The sequence below is a fragment of the Anolis carolinensis genome, unplaced genomic scaffold (genome assembly GCF_035594765.1).
Source record: "Anolis carolinensis isolate JA03-04 unplaced genomic scaffold, rAnoCar3.1.pri scaffold_18, whole genome shotgun sequence".
NCBI lineage: Eukaryota > Metazoa > Chordata > Lepidosauria > Squamata > Dactyloidae > Anolis > Anolis carolinensis.
The window spans coordinates 5,764,176-5,782,336 of record NW_026943828.1 but is presented as its reverse complement, the minus strand read 5'-3'; the positions used below and the strand labels follow the sequence as shown (position 1 = coordinate 5,782,336).

At 46.1% G+C, this 18,161-nt stretch overlaps 1 protein-coding gene and 1 pseudogene across 2 annotated transcripts in view; one reads left to right on the top strand and one right to left on the bottom strand.

Moving 5' to 3' along the window:
* The window catches only part of LOC134294681 (loricrin-like), a 676,447-nt gene that overhangs the window by 127,144 nt on the left and 531,142 nt on the right, over window positions 1-18,161 (bottom strand). The window lies entirely within an intron of this gene.
* On the top strand, window positions 658-16,305 carry LOC134294638 (zinc finger protein 850-like; annotated as a pseudogene).

Genomic DNA, 18,161 nt, shown 5'->3' with positions numbered 1-18,161 from the left:
AGCTCAGCATTTTAACACGCTGCGCCATCGGGATATTATTTGCTGAAGGTTGTGAATATACAATATTTCTGATTGGTTTTTTTTTTTTTTTTGCCTGTTGGAGGCAAGTATGAATGCTGCAATTAGGGGAAATGATTAGTATGTAATGGCCTTGCAGATTTAAAGCCTGGCTGAGTGAATTTTTCGTTGGGAGGTGTTAGCTGGCCCTGATTGTTTCCCGTCTGGAATTCCCTTGTTTTCAGAGTGGTGTTCTCTGCGATATTTTATGTGCTTCTACTGTCTGTGGCCCTGAGAAAACAGAGGATTTGTCAGACTTTGGTGATGGGAATCCTTTGTTGGGAGGTGTTAGCTGGCCCTGATTGTTTCCTGTGTGGAAAGGTTCTCCCCTTGGGCGCCTTTGCTGAGGAGCCTCCCGGGCGGGGATCAAGGGCGGGAGGGTGAACTACAGCTCCCAGGAGGGACGTTTCCCGCCCCCTCCGCTCCGGCCTCCCTCCCTCCGCGGCCTCTCCTCGGCCAGGCCTGCCCAGCGGGGCCTCTTCCCTCCCGGCCTGGCCTCACAGGCCTCTCTCGCCTCACGGAAGCCCCGCCCTGCCGCCCGTCCATCAAAGGGGGGAGGGGGACGCAGCCAATGGGGGCCTCCGGTGGGCGGGGCGTCCCGGGCTCAGCCAATGGGAGGGGCGGGGGCGGGCTCCGGGGAAGGAGGAGGACGAGGAGGAAGATGGCGGCGCCTGGCCTGGCCTGAGGCCTGGTCTGTGTCTGTGAGGCGGGAAGGAAGAGGACGGAGAGAGAGAGAGGTCTGTGGGGAGAGGGAGGCTCGCCGGGGTGCCCGGGGGGGAGGCGGGGGGAGTGTGGGCCAGGCCCGTCCTCGGCGGGCGGAGGGAGGGAGGGAGGCCTACCACTCCCAGGGCCCGGATCAGCCCTTGAGAAAGACCAGGCCCGGGCTGAGGGTCTTCTTCCTTGTGGGTCTGCACCCCAGGCGCTGCCAGGCAGTTTCTGCTGCTTTGTGCTCGGGGTTCATGCCGTGTTTCCTGGATGTTCGTGTTCGGTCTCAGGTGACACCAAGGTCTTTAGGGTGGAAACAGATGCCAGGCGGTGCAAAACCGGATGAACAGTGAGGCGTAGACACCCTGGGATCACGCGGCATGTTTATTAAGAGCCACATCCCCTCTGTTAACGTGGTGAGATGCATTCCACGCTGGGCATGCGCACTCAGCCGCAGAGTAGCCAAGCGCAAGGGCAGATGTCTTCACTGTGCCTGGTTGTGATCCCCAGGGTGTGCCAGTCCTCTTTCGTAGGATATTATTTCCAGCACCCACTTGTTGCTTGATGGCCAATTGTTGACACCGCTCCTTAATCTGGCCAATTGGCTCTCTGGTCTGTGGAGGTCCTTTGGGGCCCTGGTCCTGCCGTCTTTCTTTCTTTCCTTCCTTCGGGGCTACAGGCCACCCCTCCCCTCCCAATATTTATGTATTTATCGTGTCAGAAGCGAACCGAGTGGTCATGGATTTAAAAACACAAAGTGGTACAAGTGGTCATGGATTTAAAAACACAAAGTAAACAAAACCTTGGCCTTCTACTAAATGTCCTTTGACCAGAACCTGGCCCCTTGGAGTGAGTGCCTCTGGAGTGGCTGTGAGAAGGCCCTCCCTTGTGCACGTGGTGGGGCTCAGGCCGTGTTGTAGTCAGTGGCCGGTGGTTTGCTCTCCTCCACATTCGCATGTCGTGGACTCCACTATGAGGCCCCATTTCTGAAGGTTGGCTCTGCGTCTCGTGGTGCCAGAGCGCATTCTGTTCAGCGCCTTCTGAGTCTCTCCGTCTTGTGTGTGCCCAGGGGGAGTCTCCCATTCGGTATCAGCCATGGTTTTACCCTGCCACTTTTGGACTCTTGCTTGCTGAGGTGTTCCTGCGAGTATCTCTGTAGATCTTAGGAAGCTATTTCTTCATTTAAGGCCTTGGCGTACTGACTGATATCTGAACAGAGGATGGGCCAGAGATGTCACTGCCTTGGTCCTTTCATTATTGGCTGCTACTTCCCAGCAGATGTCAGGTGGTGCAATACCGGGTGAACAGTATATTTTCTCCAGCGATGTGAGGCGTAGACACCCTGTGTTCATGCGGCATGTTTCATTAAGAGCCACATCCCCTCTTTTAACGTGGTGAGATGCATTCCACGCTGGGCATGCGCACTCAGCCGCAGAGGAGCCAAGCGCAAGGGCCGAGGTCTTCACTGTGCCTGGTTGTGATCCCCAGGGTGTGCCAGTCCTCTTTCGTAGGATGTTATTTCCAGCACCCACTTGTTGCTTGATGGCCAAGCAGTGCTTCTTGTGGGTCAGAGGTGACTCCCAGATATGTTGGTGTGCGGCAATGCTCCAGTGGGATTCCTTCCCGGGTCATCCTCTGCGCCTGACTTGCAGCATACAACCAACTCTTTTCAATGGGAATCAGAGGATCCCACAGAAGGGCCACCCTGTCCGGCCCCCTCCTTTCTTTCTTTCATGCAGGAAGGGAAGAGAAGCACCACGAAAGCAGCCCCGACAGATGGCCACCCAACCACTGCTTAAGAACCTCCAAAGAAGGAGCCTCCCACCACTGAGCAGCCCTTCCTGAGGTTCAGGTGAATCTCCTTCCCTGTCCTTGGAACCCACGGCTCCGCTGAGGCCTCGTCTCCAGGGCAGCGGAAAGGAAGCCCCCTCCCTCTTCCTCGGGCCTCCTTCCCCATGTTCACACATGGCTCCTCTCCAGCCCCCTCCTCTCGGTCTTCTTTTCCGGGGACTCAACAGACCCCGCTTCTCTTTCAGCCAGAGGTTCTCAACCTTCCTGATGCCACGACCCCTTAATACAGTAGTTCCTCATGTTGTGGTGACCCCCAACCATAACATTATTTTCATTGCTCCTTCATAAATGTCATTTTGCTACTATTGTGAATCATAATGTAAATATCTGATATGCAGGGTGTATTCTCATTCACTGGACCAAATATGGCACAAATACCCAAAGCATTCAAATTTGAATACTGGTGGGGTTGCGGGTGTGGGATTGATTTTGTCATTTGGGAGTTGTAGTCGCTGGGATTTATAGTTCACCTACAATCAAAGAGCATTCTGAACTCCACCAACTATGGAGTTGGACCAAACGTGGCACACAGAACTCCCATGACCAACAGGGAATGCTGGAAGGGTTTGGTGGGCCTTGACCTTGCGTTTGGGAGTTGTAGTTCACCTGCATCCAGAGAACATTGTCGATTCCAAATAATGATGGATCTGGGCACCCTGGAAGTGTCTCCTGATGTGAGGGAATGGGCCGCCTGCCTGCAAGGAGGGGTCCAGGGGAGGGTGTCCGGATGTTGGGTGTGGGACCATCTGGAGGGAGGGAGGCCTCTCTGCGCATGTCCCCAGGAATCGGGGGAGGAGCTGGAGCTGACTTATAATATTATAATAATGACATACAATAATAGTATTATAATAATATGCTAATATAACTGACATAATAATAATAATAATATAAACTATTCTCTCTCTTCCTTCCTGCAGATAGATATTGGGTTGTGTCTCTGTTTATCATCCTCTTTAAACCCCAGTCTCTCATTTCCATTCTCCCTCTTTTTTAGAAACTCTTCCATCTTAATTCTTTGAAAACATTTATTGCGGAATTTTCTAACGTTATTACTGGTGTTAAAGGAGATAATAATAATCCCTGGCCTCAGTTTTATTTTGTGTCATTTCCAAAATGTTTTAAATAACTAACTGGGGCTGGTTACAGGGACCATCCCGTGCCCCTATGAAGACAGCTCCACTGGCTTCCAACAAGTTTCCGCGCCCAATTCAAGGTGCAGGTGGTTACCTAGAAAGCCCTATACACTTGGGGTCCAACCTCTCTTCAGGACTGCATCTCCTTTTATGGTCGCGAAGTTTAAGATCTGCCAGGGAGGCCCTCCTCTCGGTCTGCCACTGTCTCAAGTAGGGTTGGTGGGGACGAGAGCGAGAGAGAGGTTGCGATTGGGGGGGGGGGCTTCCTTCTCGGTGGTGGCCCCGTGGCTTTGGAATGCCTTCCTGAAGGAGATCAGGTTCCCCCTTCTCTTCAAGCTTTCTGGGCACAACTGAAAACACGGTTTTTTGAACAAGCCTTTGGACCAGGATGAGCACCTTCCTCACTCAACCTGAGGCCTTAGGGATGGATTCTGTTAGTACTTTATGGACTGAGACAGTTCACAGCCTGTTGTACCCACAGCTTTGCTGCAGTGTTGAATTTTAATCGGTTGGGTTGTATGTTATTCAATGGAATTATAGTTTTGTGTAATTATTGATTGTTATTGCTTTATTTGTTATGTATTTTATGTATTTGTGTGTTCTGCACAATTGTGTGCTTTTGTGAGCCACTCCGAGTCCCTTCGGGGAGATGGTGGTGTTATGAATAACTTCTCAATAATTTTAAAGCATAGGTTCTTTTTATTGCAGTTTCAGTGTGAGAGGTATCAGAACGTTTACACAAACAACAAAGAGTGACATTAGACATACAGATTTTATGTAACCACATTGGCTTGATAAACAACCTACAACAGACAAAGCGGGGGGGGGTTACATTTTCACTCAGCATTCACACACATCTACATGTATTCATCCTCGTGCATCCATCCAGATATTACCATATCCTTTCTCCCTCCTTGGAGAAGCACCTGCTTAGGCCAGGCCCTGCTTCCTCTGCAGCATAGTTCAAAAACGTCAAAATGCATCCTTTTTTCCTACGAACAATGCCAAGTATCAGACACAACTGTCTCCCTGCAACCCGTATCATGACTCCGAAATGCACTCCTTCCTCTTCCCTTGAGAAAAGGAGGCCCAGTGACAAGACTGCTTCCATGCAAATCTGCCACTTTCCCATGCATCATCTCCACTGAGCATGGCGGACAAACAGCATCTCTGTCTGTCACAATTTCTGGATCATCATTAATAATAATAATAACAATAATAATAATAATAACTTTATTTCTAGACCGCCCTCTCTCCCCAGAGGGACTCAGGGCGGTTAACATACATATAGACGGCAAACATTCAGTGCCCCAACTACATCACTAATATCAAAAGTATAAAATGACAATAACATACTCATTATAATAAAAAATTCCACATTAGAAAAAAACAATAAAATTTAAACAAGACACTTAGTAAAAACATAGACACTTATATAACAATATTTTTCTGATGTCCCAAAGTTGTAAATGAATGATAGACGTCTTCCATCCCGGAACATCCTGGCTCCATCTCCGTTTCCTGGACCAGATGTTGACTCTTCTTGATTAGTGTTGGCCTTGTGTTGACTTCCTTCTCAACAGTTGTAAACATTTCCTTCACTTAAAAAACCATTGTCTCTGCCCCAAAGTTAATCAAAGTTTGTCATTGTAGGCCTTAATATTTTAGAATGGTGTCTCCAAAATTATTAGCTCTCATTCATTCATCTCTTCCATTGATACCATATACAGTAGAGTCTCACTTATCCAACACTCGCTTATCTAACGTTCTGGATTATCCAACACATTTTTGTAGTCAATGTTTTCAATATATCGTGATATTTTGGTGCTAAATTCATAAATACAGTAATTACTACATAGCATTACTGCGTATTGAATTACTTTTTCTGCAAAATTTGTTGTCTAACATGATGTTTTGGTGCTTCATTTGTAAAATCATAACTTAATTTGATGTTTAATAGGCTTTTCCTTAATGCCTCCTTATTATCCAACATATTCGCTTATCCAACATTCTACCGGCCCGTTTATGTTGGAAAAGTGAGACTCTACTGTATTCATATTTCATTTTATCTTATTACAGTGGCGGGGTACAAATAAATAATAGTAACAATACTAAAACTTTATTTATATACCACCCTATCTCCAACAATGAAACCAGACAACAACAAAACATAATACGTTAATGAGCATAAGTGCGCTAAACATACAAATCAATCAATTAACCACAGGCTTAGGAACCAATGACAAAATACTCCACCAGCAGGCCAGGAGACAGGGATCAAGGGTTCCACATTGGGGTGGCCAACTAGCAGGTGCCAGGCGGGTCAAGGGCAACAGTATGGCATGGCAAATAAAGTTTAGATAGAAAGTTTATATTTATGTAAGGGGGTTACTCTGTTCATTATACCAATTCTTTTTAGACTTTCCTTTATTTTCTATCAAAATACACTCTGGTTTCCATTCTAATTTCTTATCCTCTTCTTCTAGCCCAGTGGTTCTCAACCTGGGGTCCCTCCCCAGATGTTTTTGGCCTTCCAGTCCCAGAAATCCTAACAGCTGGTGAACTGAACTGGCTGGGATTTCTGGGAGTTGTAGGCCAAACACACCTGGGGAGGGACCCCGGGTTGAGAACCACGCTTCTGGCCCTTCCAGTTTTCCTTGCTTCGCTAATCCTTCGACTACGTACCTTATTTGGTTGGCATGATCATATAATTTAATATCTGGGAGACCTAACCCACCTTCTTTTTGTGGTTTATACCATTTAGTTTTACAGTAGAGTCTCACTTATCCAACGTTCTGGATTATCCAACGCATTTTTGTAGTCAATGTTTTCAATACATGATGATATTTTGGTGCTAAATTCGTAAATACAGTAATTCCTACATAGCATTACTGTGTATTGAACTACTTTTTCTGTCAATTTTGTGTGTTGTCGAAGGCTTTCATGGCCAGGATCACAGGGTTGTTGTATGTCTTTCGGGCTGTGTGGCCATGTTCCAGAAGCATTCTCTCCTGACGTTTCGCCCACATCTATGGCAGGCATCCTCAGAGGTTGTGAGGATGCCTGCCATAGATGTGGGCGAAACGTCAGGAGAGAATGCTTCTGGAACATGGCCACACAGCCCGAAAGACATACAACAACCCTCTGTCAATTTTGTTGTAAAACATGATGTTTTGGTGCTTAATTTGTGAAATCATAACCTAATTTGATGTTTAATAGGCTTTTCCTTAATGCCTCCTTATTATCCAACATATTCGCTTATCCAACATTCTGCCGGCCTGTTTATGTTGGATAAGTGAGACTCTACTGTATTTATTCTGACTCTTTATTTCCATTACAGTCCATGTTTAATATAGTTTGCCATTTTTTTAAATTTTGGTCCAAATTATTATAAGGTAACATCTGTATCTATATATCTAAATCTAATCTGAATCTAATCTGAATCTAATCTAATCTTAATCTAATCTATCTAATCTATATGTAAATCTAATCTAATCTAAATCCATAATAAAAGCGAAAACCCTTATGTGTGTATGTGGCACAGTTGTCCGCTCACACAGACAGCCTCCGCCCTCCACAATCAGGCTACAGTTCCCAGGCCTGAGAATCCAGCAAGTCACCTCTTTGCACTGACATTACGGTTACAGCGACTTTGGCCCAGCCCCTGCCAAAGTCCTTCTCAAACACTACAGCCCACCACCCAAGGAATGCTTTCATTTGGGGACCATTTCATCCTAGATTTTGCATTTTCCTCCACCACAGGCAGGCATCCCAGGGTTCTCCATTCCTGTGGAATTTGCATGGCCCCGCCCACTGCCCTTCCCTTTCAAATCTCTCTGCATAACCAACAGAGAAGGACTGAGCTGCAGCTAAACTTACTGGAGGAGTTTGGGGATTAACTGCACATGGTGGAATTTGTAGTTCACCCTACATCAAGTCAGAGCCCTGTCACTCCTACTGGGGGATTTAGAGGAGTTGTACTTCACCTAAACCCAGAATGCTATGAACCCAAACAATGATGTGTCTGGGCCAAACTTGCCAAGCATCCCCAAGATGCCCAGATTTGAATACTGGTGGGTTTGGAGGGGAATTGGCCTGAACATTTGGGAGTAGTAGGTACTGGGATTTATAGTTCACCTGCAATCAAAATCCACCAATGATGGACCAGGACCACACCTGACACACAGAGCCACCATAACTAATAGAACATATTGGACTAGTTGGGGGGAAAAGGAACTTATAGTTCACCTGAATCCAGAGAAAAAGTGACCCCCACTGACAATGGACCAGGACCACACTTTGCACAGAGAAGCCTCATGACCAACTGAACATACTACAAGGGTTTGTGGGAATGGGCCTTGATTTTGGGAGTTGTAGTTTACCTGTATCCAAAGACCGCAGAAGCCAGCCAAAGACCAGAACCCAGCCTTCACCTGCTGAAAAGCCTTTCCCCACAACAGAGGGCAGGAAATAGAGGCGGAAATGGACAGGGGTGGAAAGGGCTGGGCAGGAAGGAGGGTTTCCCGACTGATCTGTGCCTGTGAATTTGCATGCCGGTCTGTGGCTCAACCAAGGGAGTGAACAGCCCAACGGGGACGTAGTCCAGGCGAGACCAGTTCTGTGGACATCTCAGCATGCCTAAATGGGGTGTTGAATTTGCCAGGCAGGAAGGCAACGTCTTTGGGAATTTGGGGATCCTTTGAGAGATGTAGGAAATGTGGTGGCAGCAGGGGTCTAATTTGGGATGCACAGGAGACGGACGTGGGATCCCTTTACCAAAAACAAGTCATGCCAGACTAATCTGATCTCTTTTTTCGATAGAGTTACGAGTTGGGTCGATACAGGGAATGCTGTGGATGTAGCCTACCTGGATTTCAGTAAGACCTTCGACAAAGTCCCCCATGACCTTCTGGGAAACAAACTAGTAAAATGTGGGCTAGACAAAACTACGGTTAGGTGGATCTGTAATTGGCTAAGCGAACGAACCCAAAGGGTGCTCACCAATGCGTCGTCTTCATCATGGAAAGAAGTGACAAGTGGAGTGCCGCAGGGCTCCGTCCTGGGCCCGGTTCTGTTCAACATCTTTATTAACGACTTAGACGAAGGGTTAGAAGGCACGATCATCAAGTTTGCAGACGACACAAAACTGGGAGGGATAGCTAACGCTCCAGAAGACAGGAGCAGAATTCAAAACGATCTTGACAGACTAGAGAGATGGGCCAAAACTAACAAAATGAAGTTCAACAGGGACAAATGCAAGATACTTCACTTCGGCAGAAAAAATGGAAATCAAAGATACAGAATGGGGGACGCCTGGCTTGACAGCAGTGTGTGCGAAAAAGACCTTGGAGTCCTTGTGGACAACAAGTTAAACACGAGCCAACAATGTGATGCGGCTGCTAAAAAAGCCAATAGGATTCTGGCCTGCATCAATAGGGGAATAGCGTCTAGATCCAGGGAAGTCCTGCTCCCCCTCTACTCTGCCTTGGTCAGACCACACCTGGAATACTGTGTCCAATTTTGGGCACCACAGTTGAAGGGAGATGTTGACAAGCTGGAAAGTGTCCAGAGGAGGGCGACTAAAATGATTAAGGGTCTGGAGAACAAGCCCTATGAGGAGTGGCTTAAAGAGCTGGGCATGTTTAGCCTGCAGAAGAGAAGGCCGAGAGGAGACATGATAGCCATGTACAAATACGTGAAGGGAAGTCATAGGGAGGAGGGAGCAAGCTTGTTTTCTGCTGCCCTGCAGACTAGGACACGAAACAATGGCTTCAAACTACAGGAAAGGAGATTCCACCTGAACATCAGGAAGAACTTCCTCACTGTGAGAGCTGTTCGACAGTGGAACTCTCTCCCCGGGGCCGTGGTGGAGGCTCCTTCTTTGGAGGCTTTTAAGCAGAGGCTGGATGGCCATCTGTCGGGGGTGCTTTGAATGCGATTTCCTGCTTCTTAGCAGGGGGTTGGACTGGATGGCCCATGTGGTCTCTTCCAACTCTACTATTCTATGATTCTATGATTCTATGATTGTGGCCTGAAAGGGAATCTAGACATTCATGAAATCATCAATAAAGGGATCACTTTGCCTCTTAATATTTAACTTATGCTGGTAATTCATGGAAACCCTTTATTCAGAGTGAATGGTGCCCCGTCTATGGCCTGTCTGACTGTCTGCCTTGTGTTTCTTTAGCCGTGTTTAGGTCAAGCCAACAAAATCATTGTGGCTCTTCAGTATTGTACGGAGGTCCCTTTTTCTTCCATCCATCCCTCTTTCCTTCCATCAATCACTCATTATTTTCATCCTCCCTCCCTTCTTTTCTTCTCTCCTTCTGAATCCATCCCTTATTGTCCATCAATCTGTGATAACCTTTGCCTTGTTTCCGTGTGTCCTTAAGACCCTTCATTTCTCAATTTCTTGGTAGTTCCATTTTCAACATAAGCCATGAATGGAAAAGAGGATCATTTTGGAAATAAAGGAAGTTTCCAGGTTCATGTTTAACCTTTTGCTTCTTCTTTCTTGATCAGGGAAATGAAGACCCTATGAAGTCACCACAGGCATGAAAAGAAAATATCAATATCTAGTGGAGATTGAGGAATTTGGAAACCAAAGGGCAATAATGAAAGAAATCCTGTGGGAAGAAGAAATCCTCTCTAGGTGCCAATCTTGTGGAACTCAATTTTGATTAAAAAGAAAAAGGTAACACTCACGTGTCTGTATCAAAGTCAATCATACACATAACTGTCAACATGGAGGAGAAACCCTTTACATGTCTTGAGTGTGGAAAGAGCTTCAGTTGGAGGAGCAATCTGCTACGGCATGAAAGGACTCACACTGGGGAGAAACCCTATAAATGCCTAGAGTGTGGACAGAGCTTCACTCAGAGTTCAGGCCTACGTTCACATCAAAGAACTCACACTGGGGAGAAACCCTATACATGTCTGGAGTGTGGACAGACCTTCACTCATAGTTCAAGCCTACGTTCACATCAAAGGACTCACACTGGGGAGAAACCCTATAAATGCCTGGAGTGTGGACAGACCTTCACTCATAGTTCAGGCCTACGTTCACATCAAAGAACTCACACTGGGGAGAAACCCTATACATGTCTGGAGTGTGGACAGACCTTCACTCATAGTTCAAGCCTACGTTCACATCAAAGGACTCACACTGGGGATAAATCCTATACATGCCTGGAGTGTGGACAGAGCTTCGCTCACAGTTCAGCTTTACATAGACATCAAAGGACTCACACTGGGGAGAAAACCTATCACTGCCTGGAGTGTGGACAGAGCTTCGCTCACAGTTCAGCTTTACATAGACATCAAAGGACTCACACTGGGGAGAAACCCTATCACTGCCTGGAGTGTGGACAGAGCTTCACTGATCGTTCAGGACTACGTTCACATCAAAGGACTCACACTGGGGAGAAACCCTATATATGCCTGGAGTGTGGACAGAGCTTTGCTCGTAGTTCAGGACTACGTTCACATCAAAGGACTCACACTGGGGAGAAACCCTATAACTGCCTGGAGTGTGGACAGAGCTTCACTCATAATTCAGGCCTACGTTCACATCAAAGGACTCACACTGGGGAGAAACCCTATAAATGTCTGGAGTGTGGACAGAGCTTCTCTCGTAGTTCAGTTCTGCGTTCACATGAAAGGACTCACACTGGAGAGAAACCCTATGAGTGCCTGGAGTGTGGACAGAGCTTCAGTGATTGTTCAACTCTACGTAAACATCAAAGGATTCACACTGGGGAAAAACCCTATAAATGCGTGGAGTGTGGACAGAGCTTTACTCGGAAGGGACACTTACATTCACATCAAAGGACTCACACTGGGGAGAAACCCTATGACTGCCTGGAGTGTGGACAGAGCTTCGCTCAGAGTGCAACTTTACATATGCATCAAAGGACTCACACTGGGGAGAAACCCTATAAATGCCTGGAGTGTGGACAGAGCTTCACTCAGAGTTCAGGCCTACGTTCACATCAAAGGACTCACACTGGGGAGAAACCCTATAAATGCCTGGAGTGTGGACAGAGCTTCACTCAGAGTTCAGGCCTACGTTCACATCAAAGGACTCACACTGGGGAGAAACCCTATAAATGCCTGCAGTGTGGACAGACCTTCACTCATAATTCAGGCCTACGTTCACATCAAAGGACTCACACTGGGGAGAAACCCTATAAATGCCTGGAGTGTGGACAGACCTTCATTCATAATTCAGGCCTACGTTCACATCAAAGGACTCACACTGGGGAGAAACCCTATAACTGCCTGGAGTGAGGACAGAGCTTCACTCATAATTCAGGCCTACGTTCACATCAAAGGACTCACACTGGGGAGAAATCCTATAAATGCCTGGAGTGTGGACAGAGCTTCACTCGTAATTCAGGTCTACGTTCACATCAAAGGACTCACACTGGGGAGAAACCCTATAAATGCCTGGAGTGTGGACAGAGCTTCACTCAGAGTTCAGGCCTACGTATACATCAAAGGACTCACACTGGGGAGAAACCCTATAAATGCCTGGAGTGTGGACAGACCTTCACTCATAATTCAGGCCTACGTTCACATCAAAGGACTCACACTGGGGAGAAACCCTATAACTGCCTGGAGTGTGGACAGAGCTTCACTCATAATTCAGACCTACGTTCACATCAAAGGACTCACACTGGGGAGAAACCCTATAAATGCCTGGAGTGTGGACAGAGCTTCACTCGTAATTCAGGTCTACGTTCACATCATAGGACTCACACTGGGGAGAAACCCTATGAGTGCCTGGAGTGTGGACAGAGCTTCAGTGATTGTTCAACTCTACGTAAACATCAAAGGACTCACACTGGGGAAAAACCCTATAAATGCGTGGAGTGTGGACAGAGCTTTACTCGGAAGGGACACTTACATTCACATCAAAGGACTCACACTGGGGAGAAACCCTATGACTGCCTGGAGTGTGGACAGAGCTTCGCTCAGAGTTCAACTTTACATATACATCAAAGGACTCACACTGGGGAGAAACCCTATAAATGCCTGGAGTGTGGACAGAGCTTCACTCAGAGTTCAGGCCTACGTTCACATCAAAGGACTCACACTGGGGAGAAACCCTATAAATGCGTGGAGTGTGGACAGAGCTTTACTCGGAAGGGACACTTACATTCACATCAAAGGACTCACACTGGGGAGAAACCCTATGACTGCCTGGAGTGTGGACAGAGCTTCGCTCAGAGTTCAACTTTACATATACATCAAAGGACTCACACTGGGGAGAAACCCTATAAATGCCTGGAGTGTGGACAGAGCTTCACTCAGAGTTCAGGCCTACGTTCACATCAAAGGACTCACACTGGGGAGAAACCATATACATGCCTGGAGTGTGGACAGAGCTTCAATAAGAGGGAAATTCTACGTATACATCAAAGAACTCACACTGGGGAGAAACCATATACATGCCTTTAGTGTGGACAGATTTTCACTCAGGAACCACGTCTACATACACATCAAAGGATGCACACTGGGAGAAACCTTATACATGCCTGGAGTGTGGAAAAACCTTCACTTACAATGTAAATCTACGTTCACATCACAGGACTTTTCATGACAACAATAGGGGCATATGTCAAGTGTCAGATTTATGAATGAGAATAAGTGGTACCAAAGGCAGAAGTGTGCTTGTATAGGATTGTCTACATGGAGTAGAATCATACGGTATAAAAAACAATGAATAGAGAGTGTGAAGTTTATAGAAATAGATCCATTCTTGTCTAATTTTTGTTTGTTGGTGTAGTTTGTGTCTATGTGGGTACAGTAGAGTCTCACTTATCCAAGCTAAACGGGCCGGCAGAAGCGTGGATAAGCGAATATCTTGGATAATAAGGAGGGATTAAGGAAAAGCCTATTAAACATCAAATTAGGTTATGATTTTACACATTAAGCACCAAAACATCATGTTATAAAACAAATTTGACAGAAAAAGCAGTTCAATACGCAGTAATGTTATGTTGTAATTACTGTATTTACGAATTTAGCACCAAAATATCATGATGTATTGAAAACATTGAATACAAAAATGGCTTGGATAATCCAGAAACTTGGATAAGCGAGGCTTGGATAAGTGAGACTCTACTGTATGTGTTTTGTTGATACTTGTTTCTAATTTAGCTTTGTACTTTGTTGTAGTAGCTAGTTAGTTAGCCACATAAGTTTAGCATCATATATTATGTAATTTCTCCTTTATGCAATATTATTGTTTTTACTTAAAAATTATTTTCTAAAAAGGTGGCTAATTTAGATAGGTTAAAAATTCTGAGACTGGAGTGGCAGATAGAAGTGATTTTAGACCCATGTGGAGTTTATTGCCCAATTTATTTTGCCTTTAAGGTTGGCCGCATAGCTCTGGAGTTGATTGTTATCCTGTCAGTGATGCAGAAAGGAGACATCCCCAGAACTTCTGCCTGCCAGCCGGGATTATATAAATCCTCCTCAGCCTATCTCACATGAATTATCCCGTTCTCAATTTGTGCTGGCTTATCGATAAATTGAGTGGCAACCCTTCAGTTGAGCTCGGCAGCGCAGCTACTCGGCTTTATTTACACAAGCATATATCCCAGGGTTGTTCACACAGCTGACTATGGTAGTGAAATACAGTAACACCCCAAATCCACAAACGGGGTTTATTGGGCCTACTATAAAGGCACCAAAATATACCCTGCAAGATTTCAAAGTTCTGTTGGCTTTTCTATTAGGCAAAGATATTAGAAGTCATACAGCAAAAGGAGAAGAATAAGGCCATTGTGACAGACCCACAGTTTGTCAAGGTGTTGGCTTTGTTAATGTCAGGCAAGGTATTATTTTTCCTCATTTGGGCTCAGTGAGACAGTCATAAGATCCGGGCAATAAAAAGGGAGCTCGAGAGCCATGCTGCTTCTGCCCTGGATGAGGTAGTCGAGAATAGCTTGCTCTCAACCACTAAACATCCGAGTCTTTCAAGCGTTATTCGTGGATTTGTTAATGCCAATTAATTAGGGAGAGAAGTTTCCCCTGGCCTGCTTCTAAAGCTGAGAGAGTGTGACTGGGACAAGGTCAGGTCAGAGATTCTGTAGCTGAGCAGGGATTTAAACGCTGGTCTCCAGAGTCAATAGTCCAAGTGCTGCATCATGCTGGTGTGAAGACTGTAATGGCCACGAGAGAGAAGGGTCTTACAGTTGGATGGACTCAGTCAAAGGCGCTTTGGCCGCTGCCTTGGCTTTGCAAAGCCTGAGCAGGACGGGAGGATACAGTGGCCTGGAGGCCTCTCCTTTGTGAGATCACCACAAGTTCATCTGGTGGCTGTCAGTGAAGCATCAACTATGGCGTTGGATAATCATCAGCATAGAACAAAGACGAGGAACTCCCCTCCGGAAACTTACCGGTACATTGGTAAGCATTTAAAGTGGATAAAAACTTATTTGATAATAAGTTTTGATATTATTGATATACCGTAACTTGAAACTGTTTTGGACTCTGGAGATGACCATGTTATTGCTAAGTTGTATAAACTTTTGTTGAAACATGAAATGGAGGAGGCGAAAGATTGTGTGGTAAAGTGGGCACAACATTTTGGTAAACGAATACAAAGGGAACAACGGGAAAGGGTTTGGACAAAGAGTGTGGAATTTACAATTGAGTAAAAGTACTTTTTATAACATGATGTATAGATGATACCTGACACCAGAAAGGATGGCGAAGATCTGTAACAACAGTTCTAGATTGTTGGAAAAGTGGGGGAAAGGTGGGCACTTTTTATCATGTGTGGTGGTCAGGTAAAAAGGCCCAGAAATACTGGGCAGAAATACATATGATTTTAGAAGAAATTGTTAAAGTCAAATTTGAAATGAAACCTGAACTCTTATCTGCTTGGGATGTGAGATGAACAACTTAATAGGAAATGTGGGAGGAGATTGCTATAGGTGAGGACGGCAGCAAGAATGACCTCCACTTAAAGATGGAAAGACTCTGTCAGAAAATGATTGGCTGACGAAAATGTGATTCTGTCAGAAAATGATTGGCTTATGAAAATGTGATTCTGTCAGAAAATGATTGGCTGACGAAAATGTGATTCTGTCAGAAAATGATTGGCTGACGAAAATGTGATTCTGTCAGAAAATGATTGGCTTACGAAAACAAGTGAGTTTGTGGGAATGAAGAGGTTTACTACGTTGACTGAGGAGAAATCTCTCACTTAAGAAAGACCGGGGCCCGTTGATTGTGTTCCTCCAGCAACGACGGGGCCAAATCTCCATCACTGTCTGTTTGTTTGGGACTAGAAGTGTGTTACTATGTGAGAAAGGACGTTCCAAGGGTTGCTTTTCAGTAAACGGGTGTAGAAAACAGAGAGAATTTAACAACCAGACAGAGAATGCCAGGTCCTTACATTAGATAACACAGATTGTCTGTTGTTATTGGGTTTTTTTATATATAGGAGAAAGTAGTATTATCCTAGAAACAGTATTTTTAATCTCTTGTTGTTGATGATGTTGTTTTGTTTTTGTATATCTAAATAAAGAAATGAATCAAACCATCAGTGTGTTCTTGCATGGTTGGGCAAGACGCCTTTTTGGGGTCCCTTTCGGATTCTGGGACTCCATTAGGATCTCATGTTTCCCGACTTCATCCTCACATGAGCCCAGGGGGCATTTTCCACGTCACATTCGGGGCCTTTGGCTTCCTCTGGAGAGGACAATCGGAAGCCATTGGCATCACAAAAGCCTTGCTCCTGGTGCAGATGGAAGCTGCTCATTCATGGCTCCTCCTTGAGGCCTCGTTCTGAGGAGGCATTGCGGGGGCCATCTTGGAGAAGGGGGTCAGGGTTCCTCCCGGCCCCTTCCCCTCCCTTCGGGAATCACCAAAGGTTCTCCCAAAACAAAGGCCTTCCTCTTAAAGACGCAATGGGACTCCTCTCCAGGAGGCAGACCGAGGTGGCTCCTGTCTCGGGAAACAGATCCTGGGAAGCCAGCTAGCTGTCCAGAGCATCTTGAGATCTCCAGATGAAGTTCTCCAGGATTGTTTGGGGCGGAGGGTGGACAACAGGGACACTGCTCTGGGCGCCTCTCCTTGAAACCCAATGTGTCTTGTCTGCCTGCTTCATTGGCTTCGTGTCTCAACGGACTCCACTGACTCCACTACACAGTGAGTACGACTATACTTTCACTATGGAGTACTGATGCAGAGTGATGCCCTATGTACTCAACACAGAGCAGCTACACCATTCCTGTAACCGAACTTCAATCAGAAATGTGCCTGATTGGTGGTTAATACAAGATGCTTGTGAGTAAACAAGATATGTTATTTTTCAAAGAAGACTTTGTTTTTGATCTCTGAGTGCCTACTTTAACTAAGAGGTTTCAAGAGAGTGTCTTGTCTTTTGGGCAACTGCAATTTCAAGAGCAAAACAACCATCCTCTGCTACCAACCAAATATATGTTTGTAGTGGCATGTCTTTATCCTCGGCAGTTTAAAGACATGGTTCTTCAGTCCAGCAGCTGAGTTCCCTGTGTGCCATTTCATGAATGCTAGTTAATATCACTTGTTCAAAGGGTTGATTTCCAAGTATAATTAAATAGAACAACAACGATGATGATGATGATGATGATACCGTTTCCTGTTTGGGACTCTGACCAGTTCCCAGGTGAGGCCTCGGTTCCAGAAAAAAAAGCCTTCTTCCGCACTGAAGAGGGTCCCTCCAACGGAGGCCTCAAAGGCTGCCGCGACCCCAGACACCGCTCCGGCTGAGACAGAGTACCGTTTGTCCCTAGAGAGCAAAGCCAAAGGGGTCAGCAGGCCCCCAAATGCCATGTCATTGAGACTGAACCCTGCAGGACCCCACAAAGCAATGGCTGCGGGGCCGAGAAGGTGTCCCCCAACAACACCCCGAGGAAGGACTGCTAAGCGGTGCCCCCAAGCCCCATTCCCATGAGGCATCCCAGAAGGAGACCGTGGTCTACAATATTGAAGGCCCCTGAGAGGTCCAAGAGAGCCAAGAGGGACACCCTCCCCCCGTCTCGGTCCCTCTGCTCCTCCCCTCCTCCCCACACGAGGAGCAAAGAAGACTCACCGGGATGTGGACCAAACCAGGCGACACAGAGACAGGCTGCAAAGGCAATGGACAAGGAGCAAGAACCGAGAGAGAGATACAGCAACTGCCTTCCTTCCTTCCTGCTGTGAAGAGGAAAGTGAGCTTCCAAAGGGAACGGCCTTCAGTGGGAGATGCTGCAACGCATCAGAAAGGTAGCCATGGCGCCCCCTGCAGGCACGAAACAGCCATCCAGGGAGGGAGGGAGGGAAGAAGAACTCCACAGATGGCCAGGACCAGAGGAAAGCCATTATCATAATATAATTATATATTAATAATAATAATAATAATAATAATAATAA